The sequence below is a fragment of the Strix aluco genome, chromosome Z (genome assembly GCF_031877795.1).
Source record: "Strix aluco isolate bStrAlu1 chromosome Z, bStrAlu1.hap1, whole genome shotgun sequence".
NCBI lineage: Eukaryota > Metazoa > Chordata > Aves > Strigiformes > Strigidae > Strix > Strix aluco.
In genome coordinates, this window is record NC_133971.1 from 3,873,568 (window position 1) to 3,882,986 (window position 9,419).

The 9,419-nt window shown below is 38.4% G+C and overlaps 1 long non-coding RNA gene across 1 annotated transcript; it reads right to left on the bottom strand.

Annotated features, from left to right (window-relative positions):
• Positions 1-5,278: 5,278 nt before the first annotated feature.
• LOC141918082 (uncharacterized) lies at positions 5,279-6,743 on the bottom strand. Its single transcript, XR_012621564.1, has 2 exons — positions 6,490-6,743; positions 5,279-5,681 (listed from the first exon to the last, which is right to left on the bottom strand). It is a non-coding gene; the product is annotated as an uncharacterized LOC141918082 (long non-coding RNA).
• Between the last annotated feature and the right edge of the window lie 2,676 nt (positions 6,744-9,419).

The following is a 9,419-nucleotide window of genomic DNA, read 5'->3' on the forward strand; positions in this document are numbered from 1 at the left end:
AATCTGTCTGGTAGCCTCCTGTGAGGTGGGTATCCACTTCTAGCACTAGTGAAAAAGACAAGAATATCAAATTTTACTGAGCAGCTGCAGAGTCTGGGGAGCTATTTTATTTCAGTCACTTTGTTTCATTGCTCAAATTAATAAAAATGGTTTTAGTGTGATTTGGACCAAATGATATTTCAAAAAGAAACAGCTTTTCTTGCAAATTGGAAACCCAGATTTCTAGGCAGGTCTGCCTAGCACCAGGTGGTCTCTACATATTACTGTGACAGTAACATGTTCAAGTTGCCCCAAGTTCACATTGCCTCAGTATTTGTAGTATTCCCCAGAAGAATATTAAAGAAATATTTGCACTTATTAAAATGTGTGAAGACAGAGGTAGCATTGCTTAATTATCTAGAGCAATTGACAAGTTTAGTAGGACCATTGCATTTATTATGTCTTTCTCATAATTGTTAATATTATTCACAGAAACACATGGTATCTCATCCAAAACCTGAGATTTAAATTATTTTTGGTAGAACACATCGTCATCATGTTATACTTTATAATACTTTATACTGCAGTTGTGCAGTGTATGCTGACAGATATCCACAAGTTAACAAGTATAACTAGACTTTAAGTATGCAGATAAAGGCAACTTGGGATTGTTTGTCATGATGAAATGATTCAGATTGTTTAGACGGATGAATGAAACTGTCTTGGCAAGGGGCATTCTTGCTTCCACTTACTTGAATAAACTGCATGCAATCTACAATGTTTGATCACAGTCTGACTGTGATTAAATTTGTCACACAAAGTATTTGATCTACAGTTTATTACACATTTGAGGTGGTGTAGTCAATGACAGACTACGATGATGGTGGGTCAGGTTATGAAGGCTCTACACATGAAAAAACACACATTTGAGCACTGGGAGCAAAGGGTTGAAACTCATAAGCCCAGCATTGCTCAAGGCCAGTTCTAACTGACAACTGAAGAGTGAGCCACAAAGAAAGGTAAACCATTTAACTTGTTTAGGTGCATCCAAATTTAGGTAGCATTTGGGATAGACTCTTCTACTGAATCTAGCCTATAAGCCCCTTGTATAGACTCTATAAAACGAGGGGAGTATCATTCCTCCATCTCACCAACCTGTGAAAACAAATATATTAAAAAGTGAGAAATGTTTAGCTACTGTGGTAAAGTATATATAGACTGGAGAATCCCAATACTCAATCATCACTGAATAGATGATCCTGCCTCAGATAGCTATGATACTGTTGGTGTTTCTCCAGCAACCACACTGCAACTGAGGAAAAATGACCCATTGCCTAACTGTTTAGTTACACTCGGCTTGTTTATGTTATACTGTTTAAAATTTAGAACAGAAGTCTGCATACATTTACCCATTATTAATCCTCCTCATGTAGGCAGCTCCAATGAGCTAAGCATACAAGTGTTTGCAGCATCCATCCATAGAGATTTCCCAAATGGATGCCTTATTTGTAAATGAATAAATGAATATAATCCATCTCATATTTCAATAAATATAATATGTTTATTGCTATTATACAAATCTGAGCCTTGGGCATATAAATTTGGGGTTCCTATCTCTTCACATATTGAGCCATATTCTCAGCATTTTACCAAAAGCTGTCATCAAAACCTGTATTTATTTAAAAAAAAATAAAAATGAGGAGAAAATTATTGTAAGAAGTTGAACAATCTCATAATAGGCCTCATAAAAAGGTGATCTGCAGAAGTAATGTCTCCTAAACACAGTTGCTCAGACTCCCCCTTGATTTCTTCATTGCAGTACAGGAGCAAGATTTTACCTTACGTTCAAAGGGTTTGGGTCACTCTCACAGACTTTGACACACAGAACTATAAATTAAGCTGAAGAAAAAGTTTAATTAAGTAATTCCATACATCTGTGAGATGGCAGCTTAAGGAAAATGGCTCTACAGCAGTCAGCTTCATTGTCCATTGGACTACTGGAGTCATCTTCAAGGACTAGCCAAGTTTCAGATTTTTTTAGGCATCTGGACTGTCAGTGCATTATGAGATTGTAGATGAAATAGAATTAAATATGTCTAAAAAAACCTAAACCGTGCAGTTGGAATTAACTTTGCACTAAGCACGTTGAATTTCAACTGCCTAAGCTCAAAATGGTCCTAAGCTGTAGCAACCCAAGCTCAAAAACATGCAGACTTCCCAATAGCTCCAGGTGTTGCCAGATTTTTCTTTCTCCGTGAGCAAACATTCACCAAGGAAAATTCCTCTGACCCTCTCTTCACCTCCTTGCTTCAGGGCCTCACTTTCCTTAGGGAATAAAGTCAAGCTAAAATGCAACACTCAGGTTGTTTGGTTGGCTGGTTGGTTGTTTCTGTGAAGCGAGATGAATGCTAAGCAGTGCATGCCTATCCACACTGAAAATACAGCACCTAAATGCGTGCATTTATAAAAATGGGACTGATGACAAAACCATCAGCAAAATTTCCTCAGAGGAGCACTGAGACGCACCTTACTTAGCTGTCCATCTGCTAGATGAGTGAAGATTTTGACTGCCCATCTGAGAAGACCTCCCTTTTCAACTCTCTGCCTATCCCACAAAACAGTAGTACTTTCGGTGAGGAAAGTCTAGTGACCAGTGCCTGTTTGATGGGAGCAAAGGGAGGGTATTTTCAGAGGAGCACCCTTAGCTATGGAATTAATTTCTTTATTGGTCTCAAGTGTCCTGTCTTTGAGGGCACATTGCCAGCTGAAGCCTTTCTTAGAAAATGGCCTCTTATTCTAGGAGGAACTGACAGTGGCTCACAGAATAAAGGTTGCCTAGTAATTTCCATTATAAATTGCCTAATACTTTCCATTATAAGCACCAAGTTTACTACTTGGCCCATGATTATTAAACTTTTGTTTATATTCACATACATATTTCCTTTTCTCTCCCACCTCCTTTTGATGGCAAGATGCCAGTTGATTTTGATGGGTCAAGGATCCTGTTGTCATATTTTTCAGCTAGTGTTATTAATAATTTTAAGCATTTTAAGGCCTTTAATTCTGAAGATGATATACCTCAAGAACAGGAAGCAGGCAAATGTGGTACCTCTTGAGATGCACACTAGCCACATTTGTGACCAAGGTGCCAAGAGAACTAAGTCAGTCAAGCTGTGATCCACAAGTACAGTCCTCATGGTACAAGATGCATATAAGTTAAAAACAAAGCTTGTGGACACTTATACTATATGAGAACCGGGAAATCTCTTGTCTGGAAAAGAAACTGAGTGGCACGGCCAACTTCTTTGTTTCCATCTATTTTCAACACTTATCATTTTTCTGTGTGTTTGCATTTGCATTCTGTGTCGGCAGATCTTACTCTTCTATCCACCACACTGGACTGAAAGATGTTGTGAAAAATAGAGTCATGTTCCAAGGAGGTTTGGGGTCCAGCAACAAGAGCTACTGGCAAACCTTTCCAGTGTTTAGAAAGGAGGGTTACAGCAACATGATGCGAATAAACATTCAAATCCACTTCATCTTTATTTCCAGAGTCTGTTCTCTTCCTTTCAGTGGAGGAACTCCCCCAGTCCCCAAAAAAAACAGATGTGTATTCTTCAAGGTATAACACATGTGCCCCTAGATCTGACAAGAAATGACAGTGTCCCTCTTTCACAATTCTTCAGCTAGCATTAGTTCAATACTTCCCATGATCAGAGGGAGGCAATCACAGCAGCCTGTTAGTGGCCTCCTGACATGCATGAACATTACTAAGAGAATACTTTCATTCATGGTCCATTTTAGGGCTGAAGTTGAGCAGACGCCATCGGTACCTCTATTTCTATAGCTTTATGAAATAATGCAGAAACTTTGTAAAAAAAATCATTCATTGAGTAATTTTTTTTTTAAATTAATGTCTGAGCTAGCATATTTATAGCATTCCATAAATAAAAAGACCATGAAATAAAAATAAACACAACACTTGAAAGTAAATCAGGCCAGTGGTTTGGTGGCAACTTTAGAAGTGGGTAGTGGGCATATTGTATGCATTGATGGTTATTTATGTTTGACACCCTCAGTCCGGAGGTAGGCTATAAAATATATCATTTCTTCAGAGGTCAGTTTCATCAAATATTCAGACATGAGGTTTACTGAGGTAACTGTCCCAAAGTCAGTCATGGTAAACATTGGGATTAAAATCTACATAATTTTAAATGTTTCCGTTACGAATTCATTCCAGCATTCAAAGATGCCATAAAGTGGACATAGGTGATTGCCACAAAAAATAAAAGATTTTTGCGCACAGACACACACACACACACACAAACACATTTGGGTTTTGTACTGGGTGTTTTCACCAAATGGAAAACTCGTGTTCGCATCCCAGACATTCTTCTGATTGTCTGCAACATCTGAGCGAAGCAGAGGAAGAACAGTTTTGGGTTTTTTCTGCAAGTTACTTTTGCCTATCTTTAGGACTAGATTTTTGTTAAATTTCCTACTTTTTTGAGATTATTTTCTATATTTGTCTGCTAGTTCTTAAAAGTGCAAAATTTCACCCAATGTATTTCACAGAAATGTTCAACAAAAAGAAAAGACATTTAATTCCTGTTCCTCCTGTACTCCAGAACAACATGTCCAGATTCATAAAAATCTGTATTAACCCAAGTCACTAAAGATTCACCCCGTTAGTGGAGAGTTGTATCAATGCCGACTATGCTAGGGAAAATTGCATGTGGTTTAAAATAAAACTTTCATAAGAAGCAGTGAGTTTAATCACATCCATGTTACTGCAACCCTGGGTTTATTTCTGCCACAGGCATACAGTTTTCCCAAGAGCCAAGTTCAGAGAGGGGTTTGGGTCTACAGAAGATAGGGGGATAGGGAGATGTTGGAGAAGATCTGGTCCTTGCCGCATTCATGGAAAGCAAAACAAAATGAGATCATCTAGTAGCTCTATTGAAGACAGCATTGTAAATTAATCAGGTTGAAACACAGGTGAGTTCTCTCCCTTTTTCTAAAGAAAACGTTGCAGGCAATACCAAGGGGCCAGGGCAGCGCTTTCTGTAATTGCCCTCCTGGGGAGCTTGCAGAGTGCTGGATCAGGCCCTAATTATTTGCTGCCAGAGATGGGCAGCCTGGATGCTTTCAGGCTGCACTTCCACAGCAGAGATGCTCATGCTTCTGCTGCCTCAAAAGGCCTCTTTTGCATGCAGACAGGGCCATCTTTGATCTCAGCTGGGGGTCCACTGTTAACTGCTGCTGGGAAGCGGTTTCAAATCAGCAGGTCAACCAGATCTTTTGAAGATAGAGCCATTTATTCAGCAGCTAGAACAGCAACCACAGGCAGCCAGAGGAGCATAAATTTTATGTCTGGTGTTGGCCATTAAAACAGGGCTTTACTGTTTGTGGTCTCGAGCTGACTCAGTAGCACCATTGGAGCAGTGCAGTGATAAATGTGTATTCATCACTGTTGTATAATTTGGTTATTGAAGGACTCGTTCAGCATGGCTGTTTGGGGGCAGACGCGTGACTGCAGGTCCATCCTGGTGCCATTGTGTCACTCAGCACAAAAGGGGTGGGAAGGTGAGGGAGCCATGGTGACAGCTGTGATGGATCTGCCTGAGCTGAAGGAACTGACGTGTCCACGGTTACGGTTCTTACAGATGAGCAGCTCCAGGGTTAATGTGTGCTTGCCTCTGCTGCAAAAATTTAGGAAAGAAGGTAAATGTATGCATAACCTGCATTGAAATTCTACTAATTAAGCTACCAGTGCCTCTGCGAAGGTTTTCAATAGCACTGAATATTCTCATAATGTAGGTGATGGTATATCTGTGCCAAAAACACAGGGTCAGATGCTCACTTGGTTTGTCTCCAAATTAACTTGAATACAGCTGCATCATGAGCATTTATCCCTTACTGCCCAGAATCAGGATATAACCATGATTTAAAGAAAGAAGTAGCATTTCAGATAGTAACCACGAAACTTGTGTTTTGATTCTTGGCATAAATGGCTTAAATGTGTAGCTCTCAAAGGCAGTCTTACATATTTGTAAAGTTCTAAGATGAGGTGGCTTCTAAGTGTGCAATATTTAGTAACAAAATAAGGCAGCTAGTCTTCTGGGATTTTTTTTCTTCTTGTTTATTTTTTTTTTCCATGAGTACAAGCCAGATGTGAGAGCCTGAGGAAGGCTATACTATCTTTTCAACCCTTGCCATAGGCCAAAACCATTCAGTCTTTAAGCAGATTACATCCTGTGGAAAGATACTTTTGCATGCTAGACTTAGTGTTAATCCACAAGAAGATTATAAAAACTGGTAAATGAGCAGTGAAAAAAAAAATCCTTCCCATTCAGATTGTATGTTTTTACTACAATCAGGAAAGTAAAGCAGAGCTAGAAGGAAATTAGGATTCTCTGCAGGTACTGTTAGTTTTGGAAGGTAGCAAGCACATGGCCATGTCATTAGAGACTATATTTTTGCACTCCTCAAATCCTTTAACAAAATTACCTTTGGCAAGTGGAAGCACAGTATCCCCTAAACACACAAATATCCCTTTGGCGGCTTTTCCAAGGTGATGTTTCAGAGTGCTCTCTCGCTGTCTGGCAGTCCTGTTCCACCGGCAGGGTTTATGGAAGTTCAGTAAAAAACATATTCCGATGGTCTGTCACACAAATGTAAGAAAACTTGCCGTTGTTGTGGTAAACTCAATGTCCACAGATTTATTAGGAATGGTCTCATTCCTGGAAGTGCCAGCTATTCCTGTAACTCACCGCCGCCAAGGTTTTTAACCATATTCTGCTTTCAGGCACGCATTATAGAACGGAAAGCCATGTCTGCACTGAGGCCACTGGGATCAGTTCTTCATTTGTTATTGGATCATATCATTTTACAGTTTGCCTTGTGTAAAGGGCAATGCAGAAAGCTGCTGAGAGTTTAGCTTCCCACGCCTGTTGTTAATGGCTAAGCTTTGTAACTGTAAAGGGCTTGCTTTAAAGTTTGCATTGAAGTCATATTTTAACATGTAATAAAATGTACAATAAATCACTGAGGCAAGGACAAAACAGGGAAAAAGGATGACAAGGAAAGGAAATTTTCTTTGCTCCATCTCCCTGTGGACTACTGGTATTTTTAGAAAGGACAGGAACAGAACTGTATCAAGAGCGGGTACAGCGTGCACCCACTGCTGGAGCATGGTGCCCCAGCCCAGTTCCATGTACTCCGTGTACTTCATGGAGGAACTCTGTGTCAGCTGTGCAGACAGAAGATTAAGTCAAATGTTATATTCATCATCTTTCAAATGTGTATTTGACAGCCTAAGTTCACTACAATATACAGTGGTCATCCAAAAATATGGTTCTGGCAGGGACTTGAGAAAACTTTTGAGAAAACTTTGAGATTGAGTAACTTTATCATCACAATTAACATGAAACCATATCACAACATGCAATTACTGTGTGTAATGTTAGAGTTTTACAACTGTGGCTCTCAAATTCCCTTCTTTTTCTCTTCCTATTTACATGTTTTCTCTTCCAGCATTTAGCCTAGTGAAGACTGAAACTTTCAAATCACCAAGGGGAAAGCACGGTGTGTACCTGCCTCCATATTTAAGAACTGATCTATGGGTAGAAGTGTGCAATCAATGATGTCAACAGCAAAATACTCCAAGTGCCAGTTTCTTTTCTCTGTTGTGCATTTTTGCATATAATCAAGGCTAGGATTACTGATTTCAAGATGCCACCAAACTTTTTCTTACTAAGGTATCTGGTACATTGAGATGCTTACCCATTTCCTAGATTGTAGAGGAACAGTATCAGAAATGAAAGAAATGTTTCCAGGAGAATACTCTGATGTGCTTCTAGTTTATCTGTTTGACAAAACAAGAGCGTTTTTTTGCAAAAAGTCCCATTATGTTTATGAGAATCTTGATGTGTTTTATACTGCTGTTATATCTCATGCTTTCCACTTTTTTTCATGTGGTGCTTCACTCTAGTTTGTGTTAGGATATCATAAATTCTCCCTTGAATTAGTCTGGCTTCAGAGCTTTTAACCACTCTTACTAATACAAGAAATATTACCCCATTCATAAATCATATTTTACATTGGGACAAATTAATTTCTTACCTCTGAATCTGTAAAGAATTCTGAAAGTTTAGCATCTACTCCTTACAATTCTTTTTTATAATTCTGTCTTTTGGATAAGGCATGAAGGTGTGATAAAGTAGTTGTCTTGTGATTTTTACCTTTCTTCCTTGATCTAAGTTTTATTGGTATAGACCAGCCAAAAAATGGAAATATTGTGCGTAACTGTTCACAATTCTCACAAATCTTCAGAGATATGTTTCATATTCAGATTTCATGACCAAGATCTTATAATGCACAAAAAAACACTGCATATAAACATATCACATATTTAGTAAGCTGAGATGAGTACTCAATGCCAGATTTTCAACCATGGACATGGATCTTTTCACACAGAATACTGCTAAGACTGTAAAAACCTGTCATCTCCTGTTCCCAAGCATGTAGGGATGGGAAAATCTGACCATTCCAGTTTTCAGATTTGTGACAAATACACTTTTGTTCAAAACACTAATTAATCATTATCAAAAGTTATTAATATTATTTGTATTAAACCATCACATGGAATGTCAGGTAAGAATTAGTCACATTTTTTAGGACTCATACAATAGGAAATTTACATTGTCTGGATTAACAACAAAAAAGAAAAACCATGCGAAGGATAAGCAAAGAGATAGATGGATAATAACTTGCCTAAGCAGCTCAGCAGATTTGTAGAGAGGCTGGGAACAGAATTCAGGTCTACCAGTTTCCAGTGTAATGTTTTTTTCCTAAGATCAGGCTCGCCTCAAAATTCCCTTCAGATTTACTGGAGATTTTCTAAATCAAGTATCTTGAAATACTTGTGGTCCCTATGGGAGAGAGGAATGTTGGCCACTATATGGAAGACCAAGATTGCTTTCCCAAAGACATTAGGATTAAAAATACTAGTTAAATCATTAAGTCCCCCTGCAACAAACATACAAAGAAAAACAAGTAAGGGTTCAGTTAATTTAGAAGATTTGCTTAAAATGTATGAATTTCATGAAAATTGCATTTAGATAGAAAAGCAGACTTAAGTCTTAGTGTCTGATGGGTCTTCCTCAGTTTTTTGGTGTCTTGGATGTTTCATTTGGAAACCTGTAATATACATGTAATACTACATATTCAGGAAAAGTGTTGGGACTTTTTTGGTTCAAGTGTATGGTTACTTTCGTTGTAAATGTATTTCTTCAGTTATAGCTCAGCCATTAAAATTGTCTCAAGGCTACAGACTGGCAAATAAAATCTTAGTCTGGGAGTCGAAATGAAAAATATAATTAAAAAATACCTCAGTGTTTTCCAGTGAAGTGAACAACAATCAAAACTAATCAAAATAC